Source organism: Pituophis catenifer, unplaced genomic scaffold (genome assembly GCF_029215685.1).
Source record: "Pituophis catenifer annectens isolate HBS135680 unplaced genomic scaffold, rPitCat1.0.hap2 SCAF_16, whole genome shotgun sequence".
In the NCBI taxonomy this organism is placed as follows: domain Eukaryota; kingdom Metazoa; phylum Chordata; class Lepidosauria; order Squamata; family Colubridae; genus Pituophis; species Pituophis catenifer.
In genome coordinates, this window is record NW_027256896.1 from 20,714,041 (window position 1) to 20,740,508 (window position 26,468).

Sequence of the window (26,468 nt, forward strand, 5' to 3'; positions counted from 1 at the left end):
AAGGGGGTGAAGAGGAATGCTGGGCATACTGGCACTCCAAGGTAGGGGGGTGGCTACCTAGAGGTAACCTTTGCATTTTGTAGCACGAAAATGCACAGGGATGGGGGTGAGTGGGATGGGACAGTGACATGAAAACAGCTCTGCATTTTTTCTGTCAAATCCCAGCCTCTTCGTTTCCAAGAAAACCAAGTTTTTAACTCTGGGCAGAAAGAGGAAAAATGCTTTACTGTGCTCTAAACTAAGGAACTAGCAATTCAATGTTTTTTTTTAACTTGCGATCCAGAAACAATAAGCACAGACAATTGCCAAATGCAAATGACTGTAGCAGACAATTCAAGTTCTTGGTTTCTCGCTCCAAACTTTGACCACAGAAAATGCAAGAGGAAACTTAATTCTTGCATTCAGATTCAGGGGCTAGTTTTCTTTTTTAAATTTATTAGTTCAGCTTCATTCATTCATTCACTTACATGTTGAAATTCATTTTTAAAAATTATTTCAGCTTGTATTATTATTTCAACTTGCAATCTTCTTGAGGCTACTAAAGGGCTGGTGACTGAGCCCTTCTTCATTCAATGGGCCTCTTTTTCTGGTGTTAAAATCTGCTGGAAAAGGGTTTTTTTTTTTCCCTTTCCCCTCCATCCTCTTGCAGAGAAGCTGGGGCATTATCGTCTCCGCAGAATTTGGCAGCGGATCAAATTCCCACAAAAGCTGCTAAAGTTGCAGAAAGTGGGCCAGCCAGACTGTCATAAATTTCTCCTCCTCCCAGGAACATCTGGCTTGGAGAATCAGGATGACCTCTGGAATCGGCCAATAAATATGCGTTTGGCCTTTGGAAAGGCCAGCAGGACAGAGTATCGATACTGATATACGATTCATCGTGGCAGGAGAATTATGGCATTCAACAGACTAAAACAGAAAAGTCAAAAGGGTTTGGAATGTGGTCGAAAGAAGAGAAAATTAAAACTTGGGCAGTTCAAGGTACTTTTCTCATTTCATTCTGACAGGAGAAGAGCAGAGACCTGGAAAGTGGAAGGACGGGGCCTTGGTGCTCTCTGAACTTGGTTGTTTTTTTTCAGATGTTTTATGACCCAACTAGGTAACATCATCAGTGCTAGAAGGGAGAGGGGTTGGTGGAGAGGAGGAGGAGGAGGAGGAAGAGACGAAAGAGAAAGAAAGAAGAGGAGGAGGAGGAGGACTCTGAACTTGGTTGTTTTCTTTGGACGTTTCATGACCCAACTAGGTAGCATCATCCCTGCTAGCAGCGAAGGAATTTGCATTGTCCCACCATCACATCATCAGTGTGATGTGACTTTGAGAGCATTGTTATAAGCCAGAAAAGTCACCCTGGAGGCATCTTTTTTTTATTATTATTGAAAAGTTTTACGAAGAAAAATTCCCCCCCATTCCCCCCACCCCTTTTCCCTCCCCACCACTCCCCCCCCCATTTCCCAGAGCAAAATACAGGGTATTTCAATTAACAATCATAAACTAAATTAATTTTAACTATTCTTAAACTACAAAATCCTCCCTGAAACTTTAACTCCACTGGAGGCATCTTTAGGTAGAACTTCCAGGGCACCAGAGAAAGAAAGTCTCCCACTACCTCTAGTTCATGGAGACCTGCCTGGCCAAGCAGTCTGAGCTGCCCTCTTGGTTATCTATGCTCCTAGCCCCTTCCTCAACTTCTTGCCCCTGTCAAGACGGCCAGGAGACCCAGAGGCTGGTAGGTGCAAGAGGCACCAGGTGAGGGATGCCGCAGGTGTGTCCTGGCCCTCTTCGCCGAAGGTCAGGGGAAGCAGAGAAGTCGCTCGGCCGAGGCCCGAAGCCTTCCCTGCGGGCGAAAGAGGCGGCGCGGTTGTCCCGGGGCGGCAGCGGCATTCCTTCTCCGCCCCCCACCCTCCCCAGGCCGCGGGGGCAGCGCCAGACCCAGCCCACTTTCTGGACTGGCACCGAGCCCGGGACGGGGGTGCCTGGGGGGCGCGTACGATCCTTGGCGTCACAGCAGCTGGGAAGAGAGGGGCGGCCCCCCCTCCTCCCGGTCGGACCCCCCCCACCGCTCCGTGGCGCCGTCTCTCCAGCAGGGGGCGCTGTTGGGCTTGGCAGAGCCGCCGCTCTCCCGGGGGAAGCCCCGCCGCCGCCGCCGCCCCCGAACTTTTCCGCCCGCCCGCTCGCTCCTCCCGCGCTGAGCTCCGCTCCGCTCCGCTCCGCCGCCGGGCAGACGATGGGCAGGCAGGGCCGAGCCGGCGAGCGAGCCGCGGGGGCGGAGGGCGCAGGGCGGGGGCGCCGCTGCTAAGCCGCCGCCTGGCTCTCCTCCCGCAGCCCGCGGCCACCCAGGACGCCCCGAGCGCGCGCCCGCTGGATGGGCCCGGCGGCCCGGCGGGCGGGGGGCTCCGGCGACGGATGTCGGCTGCTGCGGCGGCTGCTGGCGGGGCGGCGGCGGCTCCCGGGCCTCGCTGAGCGGCGCCTCGGTTCCAGCGCTGAAGGCGGCGGAGGCAGGTAAGGCGAGGCAGGGAGGCGCGGGAGGGGAGGCCGGGGTCTCCGGGCGGAGAGGCGCCGGAGAACAAAGGAGGCGAAGCGAGGAGGGGCGGGCTCGCAGAAGGACTCCCGGCCCCATCATCCCCGGCCAAGGGAAGGCTGGCAGGCGCGCAGAGAGAGACCCCTCCTGGCTCCCCCAAAGCCCCCCGCAGCAGCCTCCACTTCTGCCCCCCCCCCGCCGTCTCTGGGGCGCTCCTCTCCCCGGCTCTGCCTGCCGTTGGAAGCCCCGGCAGCCCCGGAGGCTTCGGGGCAGGGCGGGGGTCCCTCCACCCCCCCCCCCCCGAGGGAAGGGAAGCAGGCCGGGCATCTCGGGGGCTCCAGGAAGGCGCTGCTTCCTCCGCGAGGATTCCGGCCGAGCGAGGTGGGCCGAAAGGCTCTTCCTCCGGGCGCTGCTCCAGACAAGCCCGCGGAGCCGGAGGGCAGCCAAAGCCGCTCCCGGGCATCGCCTCTGCTTTGCATCCTCCCGGGCGGGGCCAGGCACAGGGAGGGGGCGCGGGGGGGGTCTGGCCTCCATTAGGGTGGGGGGCGCAGCTTCCCTCCTTGGCAGAGCCGCCTTTGGAGCTCGTGGTCCCTTCGCCTTCCCGAAGGCTGTGCGCAAGGATCGGAGGAGGGTCGGGGGTCTTTTGAAAGGGGCTTCTTTCCAGCCTTGAGGTCGCAGGAAGGGGCAGGCGGTGAAGAGGGGCACTTGGGCCAGAGTTTAGGAACCTCCCTCTGGCTTCTCTTCCTTTCCTCAAAGTTCTCTCCAAAGCCCTCACCACAACCCTGCAGTGCAGACCAGCTCAGTCCCATCCTGCCGAGAGCCAGTCTGGGCCAGAAATAGGTTGGCTTGATGAAGATAGTCAGCTCAGATGCTAGGTAGGTTGAAACCCTTGGAGAAACCTTGGAAGTTTTGTATTTTAATCTAGGGCATCAGGCATGGTTTCTCTGCACGATGTCTGTCTGTGTTCCAAACCCTCTTTGCATGGAGAAAGATGACGGCCTTGAACCTCAAAATACTGTGGATCTTCTATGGAACAGGCTGTCCTGGTTTAGATGGCCAAATGATTTTGATGTAAGATAAAAACAGTGAGAAGAGAAGGGTGGAAAAAGCTATTGGGGAGGCAACTGTGATGCTGATGCTTTTTTTTTTTTTTTGGGGGGGAGATCCTGGACCTGGTTTTTCACCTGGAATCTGGGTCTTCAAATGCTCCCCAAAGAACCTTTTTTTTTTTTTAAATGAGTTCAAAAGGGGAAATTCTTATCTGCATGGTAAGGAATAACTGCATTTAATTCATTGCTTTTCCTTTTAGAGGCAATTACCGGTAACTCATGTTTTCCTCCTGACCCCTGTCCACTTTTTGCCCTGTTCCCTTCTTTGCCTTCTGGTTTACCTGTCTGGGGCAAGACTTTGTCCTCACCCCATTTGTAATCCACACAGAGATGAAATCATAGAATTGTGGGGCTTGGGAGGGACCTTGGAGGTCTTCTAGTCCAACCCCCTGGTAAATGAAATTCTTGGTTTGAAAAAGTACCTTTCCATGTTAGATGCGTGTGTATTTACGGTATATCCTTTTAACATGCCTGTACTGGTTTGGCCAGTTGAACTGTTCTGAATTATCGCAGAATAACCAAAGATTAGACCTCCGCTCGTCTAAGGTAAAACCTCAAAACCTTCCTTTTCCAGCTTTGCCATTTTATAGTTCTAACGTTCGTTGATTCCTGGTATTAATCTGACTTCGTGCCTCGGCTTGTAGTGAGGGGAGCATCTTCCTAACTTTATCCATAAAGTTTTAAGACAGGTAAAGCCAGGCAAAGAGGAAGGCTTCCACCTGGACACAAAGTTGTTTATGATAAACATCTGCTTAGCCAGTAAAACCAAGTGTGTTGCAGGTACTCCTTGACTTATGACCACAATTGAGCCCCAAATTTCTGTTCCTAAGTGAAACATTTCACTTAGGAACATTTTACGACCTTTCTTGCCACAGTTGTTAAGTGAATTGTTGCAGTTGTTAAGTTAGTCACAGGGTGGTTGAGTGAATCTGGCTTCTCCATTGACCTTGCTGGCCAGACAGTCGCAAAAGGGGAGCATGTGATCCCAGGACACTGCAACCGTCATAAATAGGAGTCAGTGGACACGCCTCTGAATTTTGATCACGTGACCCTGGAGAGGCAACAGTCGTGAGTGTGAAAAACGGTCATAAGTCACTTTGTTCAGCCCATTGTAACCTTGAATGGTCACTAAATGAATTGTTGTAAGTCAAGGACCAACTGTAATGGGTTTGTGTCTACAGACTAGTAGCCCCGCTTCCTTGGTGGAATTTTCACAGAAATTCATCCAAGGAAGTTGAATTACTTTTCTCTCTTTCTTTCTTTTGCGGTGGCGGTTGTGTTTCGTTTTACGACAGGACCTGGGATGGGGTTTATGCTTCTGTTCCAATGCATTGAAGGATTTGCAGTCTGGTTTAGTGGATGTTTGAGTGACGGCCTCGTGCATGATGGGTTTAATGGTGGTAAATCTGGCTTCGTCTTAATCTTGCATGCCTTTTTATTGGTGGATGTTTTTCTATTCTACGACTAGGCAAAATTGTGGTGGAGTTGATGAAAACACTGTGAAACGGCAGGAGGTTTTGTTCCCCTGAATGCTGCAAAAAAAAAAAAAAAAAAGCAAAAATTGAAAACACGAGAATGCCGTGTTGAGCTTTGTACGACCCTGGTAAAAATCTCTCGGTCTGGTCTAATTATTTTAAACAGCCTTGCAAAAATCAGATTTTTCTCTGGCACAGGGGCAGGAAATAGGTTGCGATTGTCCAGCTGCTCGTGGAAGGATTGTTGTCTGCTGTTAGCAAGGATCTGGTTTCAAGACGTTTCAAAGTCCCTGAAACAGAAGCTGTAGAAAGATTAGCCTGAAATCTTCTGGACTGGCCTAAGATATTTTATTACCTGAGCGAAGGGTACCTTTTTTGGACTTTCCTCCCCCCCTCTTTTTTTTTTTCCCCCAGTTTTGAGTGAAAGCAGCTAAACGTTTCTTCCGGAGTGGGAGCAGGACAATGTTTTCCACCATAGCTGTGTCCTCCGAATCTCACAACCATTGTCCTAGGGTTTGAGTTGATTGGGTAGCGTGTTTTTTTTAAAACAAAAATTGGCATCCTTCAACAAAGGGATGGATCATTGTCTCCTGCTGAAATTCAACTGTAGCCGTCAAGATGGGTGACCCTTCCTCTCCCTCTATCTCTCTCCTTTTTTAAGTTAGTTTTGTAGAGGTTCCTCAGGTGGAGACTCCTTGGGGAATCCAGATTAGCTACCTCACAAGGTGGAGAGACCTGATCGGTAAAGATGACAAGTACCCAGCAGGCAGTGTGAGCTCTGAAGTCCCAACTGAAGTCTGTAGGTGCTGAAATCCGAATGACCTGATGCCTCCTGGGACTTGTAGTCTTCTCCATTTGGGGCCTCCTCGTGAAGTTCGCAAGGGTTTTTTGAGAGTTCCTACAGAGAAGGTGCTAGAACAGGGGTCTCCAACCTTGGCAACTTTACGACTTGTGGACTTCAACTCCCAGAATTCCTCAGCCAGCGCATGCATGCGCTGGCTGAGGAATTCTGGGAGTTGAAGTCCACAAGTCGTAAAGTTGCCAAGGTTGGAGACCCTTGTGGTATAAGACCCAGTCTGGGGGTGTTGGAAGATCCAGTGTCCCTCTGGCCCTGCCTGCTTTGCTAAAGAGTAGCCTTCTGCACCGTTTGCAAGGTGACTCACTCCCCAGGAGACCCACCAGCTCAGATGATGCTCTCCAAAGCTTTGGAGATCTGAGGACGCGCTTATGAAAGAGTCACACTCTCCTCTGTCTTCAGAAATCCCCTTCTCTGCACAGAGAAACCACCGCTGGGGAAAGGACAACAGGGAGAGAGCAGGAGCACAGAGAAGCTTTCTCTTTCTCTCTCTCTCTCTCTCTCTCTCTTTTTTAATAATTAAAAGGAAGCGTTGGAGGAGGAGAAGGGCTTTATTATCCCTTTGAGATAAGCAAAGGAGGCCTGAAACCAACACCATGAAACGGCAATAAAGGAAGACTTCTGTTGCTTTCTCTTTTCTTCCACCCGTCCGTCCGTCCGTCCCTCGGCAAAATTAATTGAATACATTTTTTTTTCTTTTGGTCTTTCATGCCAGACTTCTGGAGGGGCTGGAAGGGCAGGAGGAGACTACCTGTAATGGATCCACCACCCTTTTAATTTCTTTCGGTTTCTAGACTGGGCCGAAGAGATAAGCTAATTTTGAATATCAAATGAAAACCGAAGACAGATTGGTATATTCAGCCATAGAAAATGGCTGCCGTGGAAACGTTCACCCCAAATCTGTGATTCATTGTCATCTTCTCGAACCCCAGTTCCTTCACCACTTTCTTGCTGGAGGTAGAACTGCCTGGAAGGTTCTCAAGGAATAAACACCTTCGCACAGGTATTTGGAGGTCTTCACATTGTTTATGTAAGGTATTCCTCTTTGTTGAACATGGACCAAAGGAAGGCAATCTGGAGGAACCGTATTTTATGGTAGCTGCAAATCCATAGAAAACTCCCCCTTGAGTCCAAGTCAAGACTCCTGAAGACTTCATGGACTACATGGCTATTTTTCTTGGCCAGAATTTTCTTGGCCAGAAGAGACTTTGTCACTTCTTCCCAGTAGAGTCAACCATCTTGACGTGCATCACAGAGAAGGCTTCAGAGGCACCATCCATGATGGACACCATCATCTTGGCTTTTTTCTGGCCATATGCTGTAGACCTCCCCAAGAAGTTGCAAGTAGGTGTCCCACCTCTGATGTGGCTAGAGGTCTTTTTTTTGGGGGGGTCTTTCTTCTATTATTTGAGTTTTTCCAAGCTGGAGACTTGGAAGATTCTGCTCCTTCTTCTGCAAGACCAGACCTCCGATCTTGAGCTTTGAGGGAGCCGTACTACATAGTTCCTTCTCAAGCTGAGCAAGGAGGAGAGGAAGGAATGCGAGTTGTGAACCTAGCAAGAGGTCCTGTCTTTAACCCCTGCCTGGGATTGCAACCTATCTTTGCTGGCTGAGGAATTTTGGGAGTTGAAGTCCACAAGTCTTAAAGTTGCCAAGGTTGGAGACCCCTGGCCTAGAGGCTTCCTTTCGACTGTGAATAGCAGATCAGTAGGGAAGAGGGGAGGCATTTAGAGGGGTGGGTGGTGCCAGGAGCACTTCATCCACTAAGTAGCTGGTGGGAAAAGGAGGAGAAGGAGGAGAACCAACCCTCCTGGGTTTAGAGATGAAGATTAAATAGAAGGAGCACTGAGCTGGCTCCAGGCTAAGAGCAGGATGGAGAGAATAAAAGGGAAGGAAGGAAGGAAGGGAGAGAAAAACCACAGGGAGAAGGTGGAAGCCACCAAGGCACCTTTTGGCCCTTTGCCATCTCCGCAAATCCAATGCCTCTCGCCAGCCCAAGTCCTTATCTTGCAGAAACAGAACCAATCAGCCTGCAGGAAGACTCGGTGGAGAGCGGAGGGGGAGAGCCATCTCTTTGACTCACAAAGAAACAACAACAAAGCCCCCCCTTCCCTTTCTTTTTTTAAACGCACAAAATGCACACACAAAATGAAAAGGCGGCAGCTGCCCGGCTGGCACTTGGCTCTCGACACCTCCCTCCTCCCCCCTGGCATGGAGGGTGTCTCTGGCATGCCACCGCAGCTCCTGCCGCACCGGTGAGAAGTTTGGAGGACGGACCTGCAACCTGCCTTCTCGGGCTGCGGCGAGTCCCGAGTCACACACATACCCCCGAAGCCGTTGGATGTGAAACACCATTTTTGGGGTGAATGCGGTGGGCTGAGACCCCCTTTGTCTCCTTTCTTCTCCTCGTCAAAGCTCTGGATATCTTCCATCCTTCCTTTCCGATTTGGAGGATTGCACGGTTCTGGCAAACCGGAGAAGGACACGCAGCCAGGCTGAATGTGCACTGCCGGTTCCTTTGCTGTCCAAATATATGTTCTGTCAGCTGGCAGCCAAAGCGGGAAGAAGGTTGTGTTTTTTCCTGAATCCCAAGATGCTGGATTACATTCACATGATCCTCTCTCCTCCTTTTTCTTCTGAGAAGCTTCCGTTCTTCTTACGGATCCTGAAGAGATAGAAGGAATAGATCAGACATCCAGCCCTTGCTTATCAATGGAGACCGAGTGGAGCAAGTGGCCAGTTTTAAGTTTCTGGGTGTTGTCATAAAAAGAGGACCTGACCTGGGGCACTCACATTGCAGCCCTGGTCAAAAGGGCCCAGCAGAGATTCTACTACCTGAGACTTCTCAGGAAACAACAACTGAAGGAAAAACTGCTGGTGACCTCCTACCAGTATTTTAACTTACTGCACCTGTGTATGGTTTGCCCATTGCACAGTGACAGATAGGACAGTGCTCCAGAGGGTCAACGCCATTGCCCAGAGGATCATGGGTTGCCCTCTCCCCCCTCTTTGGAAGAGCTTTATAGCTCCCGCTGCCTTAAGAAAGTTCAAAACGTTCTTAAAGATCCATCTCATCCTGGGCAACCTTTTTTTTTTTTGAACTATTACCATCTGGCAGACGGTACAGGACAATAAAAACAAGGACAAATAGGCTGAAAAACAGCTTCTATCCCAAGGCAATAACCATACTGAATTCTACGGTATAGTGCAATATCAGGTTTTCAATTTCAATTATATAGAATGTAAAGGATGTATGTTTGTGTTTTTATTTTTATAGTTATAATGTACACTGAAGAAGATATTTAATTTCGTTGTACCATGTGCAATGACAAACTAAACTAAACTAAACTAAACTAAACTAAACTAAACTAAACTAAACTAAACTAAACTAAACTAAACTAAACTAAACTAAACTAAACTAAACTAAACTAAACTAAACTAAACTAAACTAAAGAGCCAGCCCCAGAATCACACAGCCAAATGGAGCTAAATTCCCTCTCTCGAAACTCATCTTTTTCGGTCAGTTCCCATTTGTCATCCTTCTCCCACTTGGAGGGTAGCACGGACCCACCTACCCAATTTCTGCAAGCAAATTGAGATCATCGCCTTAACTGGCACATTCAGGATGTTGTTCGGGCGGTAGCGTATCAACTACCAGTAGTAACACATGCGTAACAGCAGGCTGCCTTAACGCTCAGACAGGTGGGATGCCATCCTGAGACAGCTGGATTTGGGCAGCCGAGAACATCTGGTTCTAGCTTGCCCTTCTGGATGCCAGGCGCTGTTCTTGGTACCCACCACCACCGTTCCCGTAAATTTAGCCCAGTGTTTTTCAACCTGGGCCATTTGAAGACGTGTGGACTTTAACTCCCAGAACTCCCCAGCCAGTTTGCAATGTGTCAGCAAATAAAGAATTGAATTATTCTGGCTGAATTGTTCCATGTTGTTCTTGGGCTTAGCGTGACAGGAGCTGAAGTCTGCTCTGCCCCAATGCAGCCTCCAGGCCCTGGGTCATGACATTGATAGCTTCACCTGTGCCATTTGGGGCTAACCTGTAGAGCTAGGTATCAGCAACATACAAGAGTTGACCATGTCCGTGCCTGCTGGCTGGGGAATTCTGGGGGCTGAAGTCCATCTAACCAGACTGAGGAATTCTGGGGGCTGAAGTCCACACAACTTAAAATGGCCAAGGCTGAGAAACACAGGAGCAGGCAGAGGTTCATTTGAGGGAATGATTCTTGGCAGGCTCAGAAACACCATCTCGCCTTCCAGTGGGACTCTTCAACCATTTTGCTGGGGGGCTCCTCCCACTTTTCCAAGCCACGCCCCCCCAGCTGAGTCTGCATTCGTCTTTATTTATTCTTTATTGGTTTTTTTCCCACCCACCCCGCCCTCCCCTGCAGAAGCTTCAAAGCTGGTCCCGAGAATGAGTCACATTGAGCGGGTAAACAAAGCTTTTCTGCGGTGAGCGAGAGGGATGGTGCCGAACCTTTCCGCTGCCCGCCGACAGCTTGAGGCGGCTTCTCGTTTGCCCGGTTCCTTCTCGGAGCTGTCCGGCTGCCAGCCTTCTTGGCTGCGGCTCAGTCGCCTCCGGCTAGGCCTGTGCAGGCAGCTTCTGCTGAGGGGCCTTGGCACGGACCCTGGCAGTCGAGGGGGTAGGGAAGGAGGGGGCGCGGAGGGCAGGAAAGCAGCGGGCAGCCTGGCCGAGCAGGTGGGGCATCTGGGCACCCAGAACGTGGCCTGCACCTGGCCGCTGCCAAACCTTGCTGGATCCTTCCCTTCCTTTGCCACTGGAGTAGGAAGGCATACGTGGGCATCTTGGCATCTCTCCACGCCTCCTTCATTCCTCAGCGGCTGATCCCTCCTGTTAGGCCAATACGGTGACCTCATCCCAGGCACGTCCTTCTCTTGAGACACCCCCTTTGAAAAGCCCCTCCCTACCTCTGCGCCCCCTCCCCCGCTTCCCCCTGCTCCCTTCCCTAACCTCAGGGAGTGATTCTCTGCCAGCGCTGGCATCAAAGGTCCACCTCGCCCTCCTCTCAAAGGTGCGGCCCAGGTGCGCCTGGGGCTCCTTTCTCTCTGCATCCCCCCCCCCCCAAGTAGGCTGACCTCCTCCCCCCCTGCCATTGGGAAGGTGCGGCCAGGGTGCCTTGAAATGCGAGCTGCGGCAGACGGTTAATCATCTCCCTTAACAGGTTTATTTGCTCGTTAAACATTTAAGACTTGTTTCGCTTTATCAATTGCAGGGAGGTCCCGGCGCAAAGATTTATGTGGCGCGCCACAGCAGGGGGGGGTGGGGTTTGTTCTGGCTGCCCTGGTTTTGGCTTCCCTGCAAATGGGGAAGAGGGGGCTTTAGCCAGACCCAGCAAGGCCAGGAAGGAGGGGGTATTGCTCCCCTCTCCCACCCTTCCCTTCAGCCTCTCTGTTTCTTTGCATCAATTAAAAAACGCCCTATTCAGAGCCTTGAGATTGGCAGGCACCTGCCATCCCCCCCCCCCTTTGCAGACAGCTCCTCTTCCTGCAGGAAGCCCACCCCTAGGGATGCAGGGTGGAGATGGGTGGGCTTCTTTCTCTGAGTGGCCTGCTGGAGTCCAGGAAGAAGGGTAAACCTCAGACCTTCGCATGGGTCTAAAAGTGGCCCCTTCTGTTTCCATCAGCATGATGGCTGGGGAATTCTGGGAGTTGAAGTTCAGACGTCTTAAAGATGCCAAGGCTGAGCAACAATGACCTAAACCAGGAACATCCAAACTTGGCCACTTTTAAGACTTGTGGACTTCAACTCCCAGAATCCCAACTTCCAGAGTTGAAGTCCACAAGTCTTAAAACTGGCCAAGGTTGGACACTCCTGGCTGATGCCCTCTTGTCTGCCCTTTGAGGAGACAGTGGCAAGGCAGAGCTGCCCCCAAATCTGCCCTTGGGAAAAACCAGGCCTTGGATGACCCCAGGTGACAAGAGTCCCTGAGAACTTCGTTTCCCATAAAAGGGCCCCTTCCCAGGATGGAAGAAAGAAAAAGGGCTTATTCTGCTTTCTGAAACAAGCTGGGGGTTTGCCAAGTTCTGAATCCATTCCAGAAATACAGTGCAATCTAAGGATTAGGGTGGGGGTGGGGAAGCCCCAGCTTCTGCAGATCAGCCTCGTTTTGTATCCCTAATGCAAGAGAAAGTCCTGATTTTTGCATCGCCCCGTCGGCCTCTCTTGGCAAGTCAAGGCTGGTAGGCCTTCAAGGGCTTCCTGCCTAGCACGGCAGGCTGGGAGGGTTTGGCAGAGCCACAGAAGTCTTGTCGTCCGCTCCACCCAAAACGTGTCTGGATCTGGAGGGAGCTGGCTCTTGCTCTTCCAGACCCCGGGAGAAAGCAAGACAGCCGATGACAGCTGGACAATGGCTCTTCCCCGCAGCTGATCTGCTCCATCTCCTCCAAAGGTGGAGATCTTCCTTCGGAGATCAGCTCCTCCTTTCCGTGTCCTTGACGTCCCTCTGGCTGTGCCTCCCCTTGCCCGGAGTTGATGCGTCTCTGGGGTCTCGACTCGCGACCACTCGAGGCAAGCTGTGGTGTGCAGCAGCGCTGGCAACCTCGCCATTGGCCGGGCACGCGATCCGTTATTCAGCGGCCGGCCATCTGTTTCTTCCCTCGGCTGGTGGGACGTCTTGTGGGCTGCGGTTTTTTTTGTCCATGCTATGCCACCCGCTTTAGCTCTTTGGCGCGGGCTGAGCTCACCCTCAAAGCAAGGTTTGCCCGTCCTTGGCACCGCCAGCGAAGCAGTCTCTGGCACGGGGCTGGGAGACCTTCGCTCTGGAGCTCGAGTTTTAGTGGCCCACGGGGGAACATCATCAACTGATTGAGAGCTCAGCCCCCCAAGTACCCTCTTCTTTCCAGGGGCAGCTGTTCCACCTTGGCCTTCCTGACGCTGCCTTGGCTCTCCTCTGCCATGCCAGTCCTGCAAACCCACAGCCTTCTCCGGCCTGGACAAAGATGGGTCCCACCGCCTCTCGCTTTTCCAGCAAAGCAAGTCAACCGAAGGAGAAAATGATCGTTTTAGCCTTCGCCAGGAGAGCTGGCAGCTTCCTCTCTAATCACAGCCAGGGATGAGAAAGAAGACCAGCTGCTGCCAGCAATAGAGGTGGAAAAAGAGCCGAGTTCGCCCCCTCTCCACCAATCCCCAGCACCCCAGCAAAGTCACCCGTTCTGGAGGTAGCAATGCCAGAGAGGAAATGCCAAGAGCTCAAGTAAAAAAAAAAGCCATTTGCCACCTTCATGGCCGGCTCTCCACCTCTCTCTCTCTCTCTCTCTCTCTCTCTCTCTCTCTCTCTCTCTCTCTCTCTTTCTTTCTTTCTTTGGCAAGCCATTTCTTTTCCCCAAGGCTGAATCTCGGCCCCCCTCCCTCCCTCCCTCCCTCTCCTCCCCTCCCTGTCCTTCCCCCTTCGTTTGCCATTGAAACAGCTTACAATAAAACCCTGGTGCCTGCACGTGTCTTCTCAGATGCTCGCGGCAGTACAATAGGCACAGACCTGCAGAAATGCTACGGCGCGGCTCGGCAGCCTTTGAAAAAATAAATAATACTTCTAAAAAAGAGAGCAAAACAAGCCATCCTTGTCTCCCTGAGCTGCTGCCTTTCCTTTCCTTTCTTTCTTTCTTTCTTTCTTTCTTTCTTTCTTTCTTTCTTTCTTTCTTTCTTTCTTTTTTTTGCCCACCCCCGCTGTTGTCCTGGCTAATTATAATTGCACCCAAAGAAAAAAAAAAACACCCCACCTCAAAACAAAAGGCAAAATTGAGAAGCGCAGGCTGGCACCAGCCAGTTGATAGAGGATCAGGGCTTCACCTCTGTCATTTTCCGAGCAGGGGGTGAGAAGGGGGCTGGCCTGTCTCCTACGTTGCTGCTGTTTGAAAAGAGAGAGAGAGAGAGAGAGAAACAATCCAGGTGTTGAATTGGAAGAAATTGCTTGCCATTTTGTAGAAGCTCCCTAAGGACTCGGTGCTCATTTCAAGAGCTTTGGCTCCATTCAGACATTATCTGGGGGGGAAACAAGGAACCTGAGCTCCGGCTTCACCCGTTGGCTTCCTCGGCTGAGAGAGCTCTTGGGGGGGAACTCGGTGTGGAGGGGGGGAGGGTTCTCCAGGGTGCCCGGAGGGGCTGTTGGGGTGAAAGGAAGATGAGGGTGCAGATAAATCCAGCTGGCTTGATGTTACGGTGGGCAGGACGGATGTTTGTGCTCTTATCTTGACCGGAACAGTGATGGGTGAGATCTTCTGGAAAGGTTTAGGGCTCAGTTCGTTGGCCAAGGAGGGCACTTTCTCTGTCCAAACGTCTTGTAGGTATGGGTAACCCTCGATTTACCACCACAATTGAGCCCAAGACGTCTGTTGCTGAGTTTTGCCCCCTTTTATGACCTTTCTTGCCACCGTTGTTAAGTTAGCAACCCGGATGTTAAGTGAATTTGGCTTCCCCCCTAGTCAGAAGGTCTCCAAAGGGAATCATGTGACCCCCGGGGGGGGGGGACCCTGCGGCCATCATAAAAATGAGTCAGTTGTCAAGAGGACGAATTTGGATTATGTGATCTTGGAGCTGCTCCGAAGGTTGTAACTGTGCAAAAGGGTCATGAGTCACTTTTGGTTAACTTTGAATGGTTGCAATTCAAAACTGTTGTAAGTCGAGAACTACCTATTCTGGCCCCAGGAGACGTTTGCAGAACAGAAAACCAGCTACTAGAGCCTTCCTCTGCCACCACCTTTGGCTGATGACTGAAGAACGGATGACCATCTGGTTTTCCCCTTGCAATGGCCAACCTGGGAATTTTCTTTTTGGATCTTCCAAGAGGTGGACATCTCTCCTCATCCATTTTGCTTTGATTGCTCTTCATTGTCATCGACCCACGTCTGACCCAGCCAGTCCCTTGAGGGAGAGTGTTGGCTTGCAGGAAGAGATGTGTATGGAGAATCTCAGTCCTCCAGGTCAGGATTGTCCCAAAGGTGCTTTTCTCTCCCTCTCTCTCTCTCTCTCTCTCTCTCTCTCTCTCTCTCTCTCTCTCTCTCTCTCAAAAGGCCACTGGATTTTGTTTTTCCTTGAAGAAGTTTTGCTTCTCATTCCAAGAAGTTTCTTCAGTTCTGGAAGAGGAAGAGAGTTGGGCACGTGGCCGTGGCCGCGTCACAATATGGCTGCCACCGAGAAGACGCTGTGAGCATCAACAGTTCCCTTGGTCTCTTGGCCCTCCTAGCTAAGAGCACCTTGCTAGAATGGACACCAATGTTCCATTGGTTAAGGGTCCTATCCTTGATCTAGTTCCTTTAGAGTCATCTAAAAAACTCCAGCCCTCATATATCTGGGTAGGGACGACGAAGGTGCCGTTGATTGTTGGGGGAAGAGGGGGTGTTGTGGGATTGAGGCTGAAGACCCACTGGAAGGTGTGGGGCAGGGGTCAGCCGGACTGTGGGCCTGTTGTCTTGCATGCGCCGTTCCCTCTCTCCTACGGGGTTTCTCCTGCATCCGAGCCTTCCCAGTTCTTATGCTAATGAGGTGCATTAATGCTTAATGACTGTGAACAGGGCTGGTTAATTGCACCTATCTGTGCAGGAGGCAGGTTGACGTGTAAGAAGGAACGACCGCCAGAAACAGCTGCGTGCCCTCCTGGACAGTCTTAATTACATGGAAAACGAATGTGATCTAAACCGCCAGGACAGCGATTAGCTGAAACAGGCAGCTGGTGTACGATGCCAAAAGTGCCGAAAACTCAGGAGCTAACTGGAGGGGGGGGGCTGCCAGGGAGGGGCGTGGGGAGGTTGTTGAAGAAAAAAGAGGGAGGGGCGCCCAGATTTTCCAGCTGCCACCCGAGAGGAGAAGGTAGCCGGCCCCTCTTATCTGCACAGCTTTGGCATCGGGCGGGGTGGGGCCGGCCCCGTGGAGCAGATTAATTTAATTAATTTATTGCAGTTAGTTTGGCAAAGGCATTATCTGCCGTCTGGAGTGGAATACTGAACAGGCCCATTAATGCTCTGCCAGTAAATCTTACACCCAGGAAGCAGCGAGATGCGAGGCTTTCCCCCCGTTTCTGTAGTGTGTTATCTCACCGGTGCCTTGAACACAGCTCCCTGCCGGAGTTACAAAGGGTTTTTCCTTCCTACCCCTCCTGCTCCAGCGGGGGTGGTTTCGCTTCTCTGTTAACAACTCTGCATGTCACACACACGCACACACACACACACACACACACCAGTGGCCGAGGGGAATGTGGTTCAGATGCCGCCGCTGTTCCTCTGGCAGCAGCTCCAGAAGTCAGAGGCTTTGGCTACGGAGGTAGTGAGTTACCTGTCGTGGTGCACCATCTGCTGCTAATTAATGATGCTTGCTGGCTCGCAATTATTCCTTGGTCTGGAGGCGCTGGGGAGGGAAGATTGCTGCCGGGTCAGAAAGAGAGAGAGGGCCATTTTTTTTGTGTGTGTGCGTGTGGAATTAATCCATCCCTGTGGCTGATGGCTGCCCCGTTTGGGATAAGTGCGATGAAAAATGCACAGCGAATGCGAAGGGAAAGGAAACGCATTGCTTTCCCGGATTAAGGCGAGAGAAGACTCCGGCTGAATTCTGATCCCTGCCTTAGTCTCCCACCCAGGCCTCCTTCCTAGGCTTTAGCCTCCGGTCCCCTAATGACTTTGCCTGTGGCTGACATCTTTCTTGCTCTTGCTCTGACCCTTTGCTGAGCCCCTCTCTCCTCCCTCTCTCCCTCCCTCTCTCCCTCTCTCTCTCCCTCTTTCCTCTCTCTCCCTCTCTCTCACTCGCTCTCTCCCTCTCTCTCTCCCTCCCTCTTTCTCCCTCTCACCTCCCTCTCTTTCTCCCTCCCTCTCTTCCTCTTCCTCCCTCCCTCCCTCTCTCCTCCCTCTCCCTCCCCCTCTCTCTCCCTCTCTCTCTCCCTTCCTCTTTCTCCCTCTCACCTCCCTCTCTTTCTCTCTCCCTCCCTCTCTTCCTCTCCCTCCCTTTCTCCCTCTCTCCTCTCTCTCTTTCTCTCTCCCTCCCTCTCTCCTTTCCTCTCTCCTTCTCTCTCTCTCCTCCCTCCCTCCCTCCCTCTGCCCTGGTGAAAGACAGCCAGCCTCCTGGGTACCCCAGATGTGATGGTGGTAGGGAAGGCTCTACCACCACCGTGTACTTGCAGTCCTGGCTAATCAAGGTTTGCAGCAGTCAATCTGAATGCCCAAAGCTGTGCCAGGACAGCCAATAACAATCAATTACAGATGTATTGATCAGCTGTCAAGGTTAACAGCCAGAGGGCTGACAGCCCGCTTGAAATCTTGCCAGGGGAGCCAAGGTGAAGGGACTCGGTTCTGGTTGCGTTGGTGAAGCTTCTTCAGGATGACCTTACTGGGTTCTCTTCCCCCTTCTTGGCAGGCGAAGCAGATTGGGGGGGCGGGGTGGAGGAGCAGCCACCGAAATAGCTCCTGCCTCTTACCAGGCGCCAGATCTGCACAACTACTCCAGGCTACAGCATCTGGGTTGCTTCAAGTCAAGTTTGAGAGGCCGCATCTGTTGCTGTTGGACACGGGGCCGGCCGGCCACCCACGTAGGAGCTCAAGCCATTCATGGTGGGCGGAGACTTTGCCTTAAAGCAAAAAAAAGAGGGGGGGATTCCCCAGTCATCCACCTTATAGAGTACGAGTGAGATTGAGGGTCTTTCTCCAAGCTGACCCTTCAGATGCCTCCAGACTCCGAAGTGACCAAGAGGCAGAAGCCAGGACAGAGTTAATGCAGGAAAAAGGACCACAATTCTGGTTTATTCTCCAGAATTGGGGATCCCAGTGGCCCAACCAGCTTCTGGTCTATTGTAAAATTTTAAAGAATAATTTTGTCTAAGTCAGTTGTGCCCAACCTTGGCAACTGTAAGATCTGAGGACTTCAACTCCCAGAATTTCCCAGCGGGAAATTAAAGTCTACAAGTCTTAAAGTTGCCAAGGTTGGATACCTGTGGTCTTTGGGGATATTGCCATTGGGGCATGCCAGGTTAGGAAGTCAAATCTTGACATTGGTGAACAGAAGCTCCAGTGTCATGGATTTACCTTTGGTTCGTGACGCTGTGGGGCTCCCCAGATTGTGGTTTGTGAATCGTATTTTCAGTTTACCGATGTGTGAACTAAGCAACTATGGTTTGTTCCATGAATCATAGTCAAATGGTGGCCACTGGATGACTTGATACTGTACAATCTTGAGATCTACAGTGGAGTTGAGCTTCTCAAGATGTTTGAAACATGTGATAGCATCTTTGGAAAACGCAACTCATCCGTTGTCTGGACAATTGCTGTTTTCCAGGAGTTGCCCAGGCTACAGCGACTCAGCCTAAAGCTATAATCTTCTGGGTTTACCGATTCCATCTGGGTTAATGAGTGGGGCTAATTAACTTGGTTAGGGTGTTTGGACAACATATTTACTCATTTTGATCTACTGGAGTGTGTCCTGCCAGATTTACATAAAAACAGCAAAACGAAATGAAGCTGGCTTGTTGTTGGCTTGGTAGATTCAGACCCTGAGATTTCTCCAAACCTGGTTTCAAATCTAGCAGGATATGTGAGTCCAGGGAATATGCGGTTTAGTTGACAAGCCCTGGCTGCCCCCCATCTTAACACTGTACAATGTCTTGCACCCTTAATAACGATGGGTATTTTTCTACCGCGTATCAAAGCTCATTCTGAATGCTGTGTCACATTTTGGTGCAATCAAGAATGAGAATCTTGGTTAGGGTGTTGTAGTCCCTTGCATTTTTTCCCCTTCGTTCTTTCTGTATTTTATTTGTTCTTTCTTGTTCATTGCTTCAAGCTGCGTTTTGCTTTGATGGAAACGTGGGGCGTAAATTGAATAAATCATTGTGTAGTTATGGAATCCAAAGGGGTGGGGTATGTGAGTTGTCCCCTCTTTTGTTAAGATTACTGTAAGGATGATTGCTGACTTTGACAGGCCGAGCAAAGGAGACCTTGGGGAGTGGGGAGGGCTCGGGGTCACCAGGGGCCGAAATGTCCACCGGGAACAGAATGCATGGCTTTTGGCTTCTTTTAATCACAAAACCTGGGCTTCTCGTTCCTGAAATGGCAAGGTTCATATTTCATGTTTGAAAGCTGGTAGTGTGTTTGTATCTGTGTGTTTGTGTGTTAATCCGCTTGGGTAGGGAAAAAGCCATTGCCTTCAGTGGTAGCTCTGTCACCTGCTTGAGAAATTCAAGACTTGGCAAATTTAAGCTTGAGATAAGAAAGGGAAGAGTGGTTGCCTGCAAAGGCCTCCCTGAAACTCAGAATAGAAAAGGGACTCATTGTGCGTGCTCCCCAAATGCTTTGGGGCAGTGGTGAAATCCAAATTTTTTTACTACCGGTTCTGTGGGCGTGGCTTGGTGGGCGTGGCAGGGGAAGGATACTGCAAAATCCCTATTCCCTCCCCACTCCTGGGGGAAAGGATATTGTAAAATCTCCATTCCCACCCTACTCTGGGGCCAACCAGAGCTGGTATTTGCCGGTTCTCCGAACTGCTCAAAATCTCTGCTACTGGTTCTCCAGAACCTGTCAGAACCTGCTGGATTTCACCCCTGCTTTGGGGCTCACTTATGGGACATCAGAATTCTTTTTAAAAAAAGGAAGAGAGAGCGAGAGAGATAAAGAAATGGATGGGTCAATTCCAAACCAGTGTAGGAAACGGACTCTTCCAACAGTGGGAGAAGAGAAGTTGGCTGGAGAACTTCCTCTGAGTCAACTCTTCATCCCTTAATTGCTTAAGCCAGGGGTGTCCATCCATGGCCACTTTTAAGACTAGTGGAATTCCCCCAGGGTGGGGAATTCTGGGAGTTGAAGTCCACACGTCTTAGAAGTGGCCACAGTTGAACACCCCTGGTTTAAACCCGGAGAGGTTTAGCCAGACGTTCCTTCCTCATGTTGAACCGATAATTTTTTTTTTTTTTTTTACCACCGGTAAAGATTTCCTGGGCTCCTCACCAGAAGTGCTCCAAGCTCTTCTCTTCCTCTGTCTAATGGTGTTAAATTGATTAGCTCAAACCCCAGCGACAAATCATGGGGGGTGTTAATAAGATTCGGAGGGCAGGGATTTGAAGGCGCTGGGAGCCCTTCGACAGCATTGCCGTAGAATTGTCAGTAAATAGCTGGATGGCTTTAAAACTCAGAAAATTGAGGGAGGGAGGGAGGGAGGGAGGAAACATCTCCTTCTCGGGGAAAACTCTCCTGCTTTTTCCTCTTTCATTGGCTTCGAGAGAAAACGCTGCCAATCACCTTCGTTGCCTCTGCACGCTCCCCTCTCCTCTGCAACGGTGCCAAATCCCTAAACCGCACGGAGAAAAGAAGAGAGGCCGATGCTAAACAATTCTTTAAAATTAATTATTTTCCCCTTCTCGGTTCCTCCCTCGTCGTTCCAGCCACTCTCTTCTTCCCTTCCCCGTCTTCTCTCTCTCTCTCTCTCTCTCTCTCTCTCTCTCTCTCTCTCTCTCTCTCTCTCTCTCTCTCTCTCTCCCTGTCTCCCCAGCTAATGACTTCTAAGCACACTGACATTTCCACACGGGCAGCCTCTAACCGTGCGCATTACATGCTGGTACATAAATTGGCCAGACGGCTCGCAGATCCCTCCAGAAGCTTTCCCCTTCGCAGGCTGAGCTCCCCATTGAACCTCCTGAGATGCCCTCAGAGGGTGGGGGGGAGGCTAATATGGGTGGGGGGGAGCGGGCCTGAGGTTCTTCCTTTTATTCCTGAGCTGGTTACCTGCAGCTCCAGTCCGTGGTTTTCTCACCCCTCACTGCAGTTGGCTTGGCAAAATCACAGAGGGACAGAATAACAGCGTTGGAAGGGACCTTGGAGGTCTTCTAGTCCAACCCCCAACCTTTTTGCCATTGCGTGCCAAAAGCGGGGGGAGTGCGGGGGAGTTGTGTGTGCGTGTGCCCACACCCATAATCCAGTTTCCACCCGTTGCTTCTTTTCCTGCTTTCAGGTGCTTAAGAACATAGGTTGACCCTCTCATCTCTGTGGCAGCCTCTCAAGTCCTGGAATTCAGCTAATGTTCCCCCCAACCCTTCTTTTCCTAAGACTAGACGGATCCAGTTCTTGCAACCGTTTATCATAATAACAGAACAACAGAGCTGAAAGGGACCGTGGAGCTCTTCTAGTCCAACCCCCTATTCAAGCAAGACCCAATTCCATTTCAGACAAATGGCTGCCCAGTCTCTTTGTAAAATCCTCCAGTGATGAAGTCACCCACGGCTTCGGGAGACGAACTATCCCACTGGTTAATTGTTCTCCCTGCCAGGAAATTTCTCCTGCGTTCCAGGTCGGATCTCTCTTTGATAAGCTTCCATCCGTTGCTTCCGAGCTTTCAATATCAGAGGCAAGAAGGAACGGAAGGCCATTTGAGTCATATTCTTATCATTTCCTTTAACTGGTTTGCCAGCCACTGCTGGAGTCCGGCTCGTGCAGAAATTCAGTTTGACCCCGCTGAACCTTCTTTCATCTTTGCCTTCTGGAAGTTTTGCCACGTGATCTGGGAACGACGGCCCAGCTGCGCAACTCCACAAGGGCGTTGTGAGGAAGAGTTGAGTCAGTCTCTTTCTAGTGCCGTGAATCTGGAGGGAAAGAAATACATCCTGCTGATCTTAAAAGGATGTGGAAATCTTTTCTTCCCCACCTCCTTCCCTCCTCGGCCTTTGTGTGTTTTCTGCAGCTGCTAAGACGTTCGTGTGAGCTTTTATTCCAAATTTTCTTGCCAAAATCATTCCTCACTGGGTGGAGAAGCAACCATTAGTAATCAGCCTCTAATCATGCGCCAGAGAAATGTTTGTGGTTCCTTTACCGAAAAGGGATGTGAGCGGAGAGGGGCAGAGGCTTCTGGAAACCGAGGCCAGGTGGGGACACTGCCTTTGCCTTCCTCTGCAGATGCCACCAAAGGGAGCATATGGCGGCTTGCCCAATCGGGAGAAAGCGAGACATGCGACGGCCAGTTCCCTTCCTGCTGATTTTATTGAGCCTGGGTTGAAGGCGTCGCATTTGCGAGCTGCAGGGCTGGATGTAAAAGGAAAGATTCCAGAAACTGGATGAAGGAGAATGTTGGAAAGCAAAGCTGGGAGGAAGAGCCTTGGCAGAGCCCGACGTTGAAACAGATTTTGGGACAGGACACGTCTGGGAGAAGAGCATCATAGAATCCTAGTCCTGGAAGGGACCTTGGAGGTCTTCTAACATCTTCTTAAAAAGATGTGGAGACTCTAGAAAAAGTGCAGAGGAGAGCAACCAAGATGATGAGGGGACTGGAGGCTAAAACATACGATGAACAGTTGCAGGAACTGGGCCTGGCTAGTCTAGTGAAGAGAAGGACCAGGGGAGGCAGGATAACAGTCTTCCAATATTTGAGGGGTTGCCACAGAGAGGAGGAAGGGGGTCAAGCTGTTTTCCAAAGCACCTGAAGGCCAGACAAGGAACAATGGATGGAAATTGAACAAGGAGAGATTCAACCTAGAAATAAGGAGGAATTTTCTGACAGTGAGAACAATCAACCAGGGGAACAGAAGTTGCCTTCGGACGTTGTGGGGGATTCATCACTTGAGACTTTCAAGAAGAGATTGGACTGCCATTTGTCAGAAATGGTGTAGGGTCTCATGCTTGAGCGGGGGGTTGGACTAGATGACCTTTAAGGTCCCTTCCAACTCTGTTAATCTGCTAACCCCCTGCCCAAGACAGGAGTCTTTACACCATAACAACTGCACTTAGACTTATAACCACTCCGTAGTGCCTCACAGCCCTCTCTAAGCAGTTTACAGAGTCAACATTTTGCCTCCAACAATCTGGGTCCTCATTTGACCGACCTCGGAAGGATGGAAGGCTGAGTCAACCTTGAGCCGGTTGGGATCGAACTCCTGGCAGTGAGCAGCCTGTTTTATTGCCTTCTAATCAGTGTGCCACCATGGCTCCTATCCTGGACACCACCAAGCATCCTGGACAAATGGCTGTTCAATCTTTTCTTGAAAACCTCCATTGATGGAGCACTGCAGGAGGCCAACTGTTTCATTGCTTCATCGCTCTCCCCGTCAGGAAATTCCTCCTTATTTCCAGATTGGGTCTCCCTGTCGAGAGCTTCCATCGGTTGCTTCTTGTCCTGCCCTCAGGTGCTACGGAGAATAAATCAACACTGGGACAGCCCCTTCAAGTGTTGGAGGATGTCTTCCCCAAAGCCTACTGGTTTTTTCCCCCTCCATATTACCCTTCTCCAGTAGATGTTCTTCAAGATGTCATGGACAATCCTTCCTATCTTCTCAGTGGCCAGGTCAGTGAAGGGGGTTGGGTGTTGCAATCCAGTCCCTTCATGGAAGCAATTTGAGTTCCTTGCCTCAATCAAGGGGACAACAAGGAAGTCCACCTTCTCTCCCAGGAGAAGATCTGGTCAGTGACTCTATTGAGAAAAGGCTACAAGAAAAGGCTTCTGGAGATGGAAACGGAAGCGGAAATTCAAACTCCAGGCTGCTCCAGTTGTACAGAGAAATGGATTTTGTGCACCAGAGGTACCAGTAAGACAGGATCTGACATTTCAAGCAAGATGCAGAAGATTGCCATTTTTCAGTTTTGGGGCATTGGCAAAACTGGCTGGCTGGGGATTCAGTCTCTAACAAAGGGATGTGGAAGAGAAAGATGTGGAGTTTCCCCACGATGCCCAGATAAAATTGCTCTTTGCGGTTCATATTTATTTATTTTCACTTTTAAAAGAATAAATAAAGGCTGTAGCAATAGGAAAAGAATCACTGTAAGGGCTAGAAAGTGTGGAGTTTAACCGTTCTCTCCCCTGTGGCCTTGGTGAGGAATCTCCTATGGGTTTTGCAGCAGGAAGAATATTTCAGATTTCTTGCAACCTTCTTTTTTCCCCTTTTCTTTTTGCACAGCTGGGAATTTACTGGGGGGGGAGGCAGGGGAACAGGGAAATGAGAGAGAGAAGGGGGTGGTTTTTCCCCAACAAGGAAGGTTTTTCCCTACAGGCAGGGATGAAATCCAGCAGGTTCTGACAGGTTCTGGAGAACTGGTAGCGGAAAATTTGAGTAGTTTGGAGAACCGGCAAATGCCACCTCTGGCTGGTCCCAGAGTGGGGTGGGGATGGAGATTTTGCAATACCCTTCTCCCAGGAGTGGGGAGGGAATGGGGATTTTGCAGTATCTTTCCCCTGAAGTGGGGTGGGAATGGAGATTTTGCAGTATCCTTCCCCTGCCACGCCCACCAAGCCACACCACACCCACAGAACAAGTAGTAAAAAAAATTGGATTTCACCACTGACTACAGGGTTTTTCCCCAGGGTCGTTGAGAGCAAAGGTGCATCAAAAGGGAAATAACTGAATTACAGAATATGTATGTGGCCAGAGGGATGTCCTTCTACTTCCTCCCTGTAAAAACTTGGCCATCAGGTGATTGAAGAGGGGTCTGGACAAATGCCGAGAAATGGGGTAATTCACAGCCCCTCCTCTTGAACCCCAGTCATGGTGGAAGAAAGGGGGTCTTTTTGGGGGGGTAACCAAGATGGATTAGGTGCCAAGATGTCTCTACAAACCATGTTGGGACCCCATGGGAGGGTTCCCCATAAATACAGATAGTCCTTGACCTACGATCACAGTTGAGCCCCAAATTTCTGTTGCTAAGTGACAGAGTTATTAAGTGAGTTTTGTCCTTGAATTTTACGACCTTCCTTGGCCACAGTTGCTAAGTGAATCCCTGCCACTGGTTCAGTTAGCAACAAGGTTGTTAAGTGAATAAGGCTTCCCCATTGACTTTACTTGAAAGAAGATCCCAAAAGGGAATCACGGGACACCCCCCCTCCCAGAACAAGCGCCATCAACAGTGTAAGGAGTCTGCCCCGCTCCCCCCCCTTTATTTTCCTACCACGAGCGCTGTGCAGGGGACAAACCTCTGGCATCGTGTGTGCACGAAGACGCATCTCTTTTGCAAAGGGCACTGCCGAGACAGAGGAGGTCTGGGGCAAAGCCGGTCCCAGGAGGGGGTCACCTGAGCCCAGAAGCCCCATTTCTGAAGGCTTGATGAGGTGGGGAAGGAGCTGATCTTAGAATTGGACGCCGAGGGGGACATTTAGCTTCAGTTCCTGGCGCTAGACAGAAGGCGGTTTATGCTGGCAGGCAATTGCTGCCAGAGTCATTTATGGCTGTCATTGCGTCCCATCTCCCCCCCTCCCCGCCGGTAGCATTTCCCCCCTCCCTCCCTCCCTCCCTCCCAACTCCCTGATGTGCCTCCCTTCTTCTTTTGATGGATCCAATCCTATCTGCTGTGCGCCTGGTTTTCCAGCTCCTTGCTAATTGCTCCGAGCAGCGCCGTGCTCGGAATAAAAGGTGACTCCTTTGCACCTCGGCCTCCGTCTTGGGGGTGGGGGGAGTTGGGGGGAGAGAGACAGGCAGCCCTATCTTCGGTGGGAGAGGCAGGAACAGACGAGGAAAGAGAAACGAAGGAAAGGGGGGCGGGAAACGGATGCCAAATCTGCCACCTTTTTCTGAAGCCTGGAGGGGGCCAGGAAAAAAAAAGGAAGAAGGATGAAACGGAGTGTCACTTTTCCCGCCGATGCATGTTTGTACATGCAGAGGCCTTCATGCCCGCATTCGTCTTGCATGGTTATTTTATTTTATTTTATTTTGGAAAGGGGGGGCGTGTAGTGGCAGCTGTGGTGTTTTTTGTCTGTCCTGGTGGGTCAGCCAACTGCGGAGGGCTCCTCTACGGCGGCCACCGACCAAGTTGGCATTTCCTCTTTTCCCAATCGCCGGCGTGGCTAAATGTCCTTCTTTGCCCGGCTTTCAACATGCAATTGGGGAAAGTATTGATTTCCTGCCATTTCTTCTGTCGGTGGACTCCAGAGCAGGTCTCGGTTAAAATAATCATCGTGGCGATTGCTGTAGCGAGGATCGTTTTGAAAAACGTGCATAAGCAACGCGCCCCGCTCTGGTCCCGCTCTCCATCATCGACTGCTGGCATGAGATAAGTCCAATTGGACTTGCTTTTGAGGAGATTCCCCAGGGGATTACACCGGTTAAGACCCCCCCCAAGCTTCTTTGGGATTTAAGGGCATCTTTCTCCTCTCCAAATCCTCACCTTGTGAAGGGTGGCTGTGATGGTATCTACCCCAAGCGCCTCTGAGTTAGTTCTCATCCTGTCCTTCTTCAGGTGTGGAAGGGCACACCTGCGCTTTTATAGAACACCTTAAAAGGACGATCTAGGTTTGCTTTTGCAGTTACAGATAGTCCTTCATTTACAACCATTCATTTAGTGACCGTTCAGAGTTATGATGGCACCGAAAAAGCGACTGATGACTCTTTTTCACACTTATGACTGTTGCAGCATTCCCATGGCCACCTGATCGTAATTCGGATCCTTGGTAACCGGTTCATATTTATGATGGTTGCAGCATCCTGGGGGTCATGCAATCCCCTTTTGCGACCTTCTGACGAGCAAAACCCAATGTAAAGAAATATATTTCAAGGCCTGGCCCAGGGGAAAGGACCTCTCTTGTGCCCCGGGTTCAGAGGCGGTAA

At 50.8% G+C, this 26,468-nt stretch overlaps 1 protein-coding gene across 1 annotated transcript in view; it reads left to right on the top strand.

Moving 5' to 3' along the window:
* Window positions 1-2,464: 2,464 nt before the first annotated feature.
* Window positions 2,465-26,468, top strand: part of RAI1 (retinoic acid induced 1) — a 103,874-nt gene continuing 79,870 nt past the window's right edge. The window contains 1 exon segment of the mRNA XM_070955247.1: window positions 2,465-2,496. The gene's annotated coding sequence lies outside the window, so the exon portion shown is untranslated.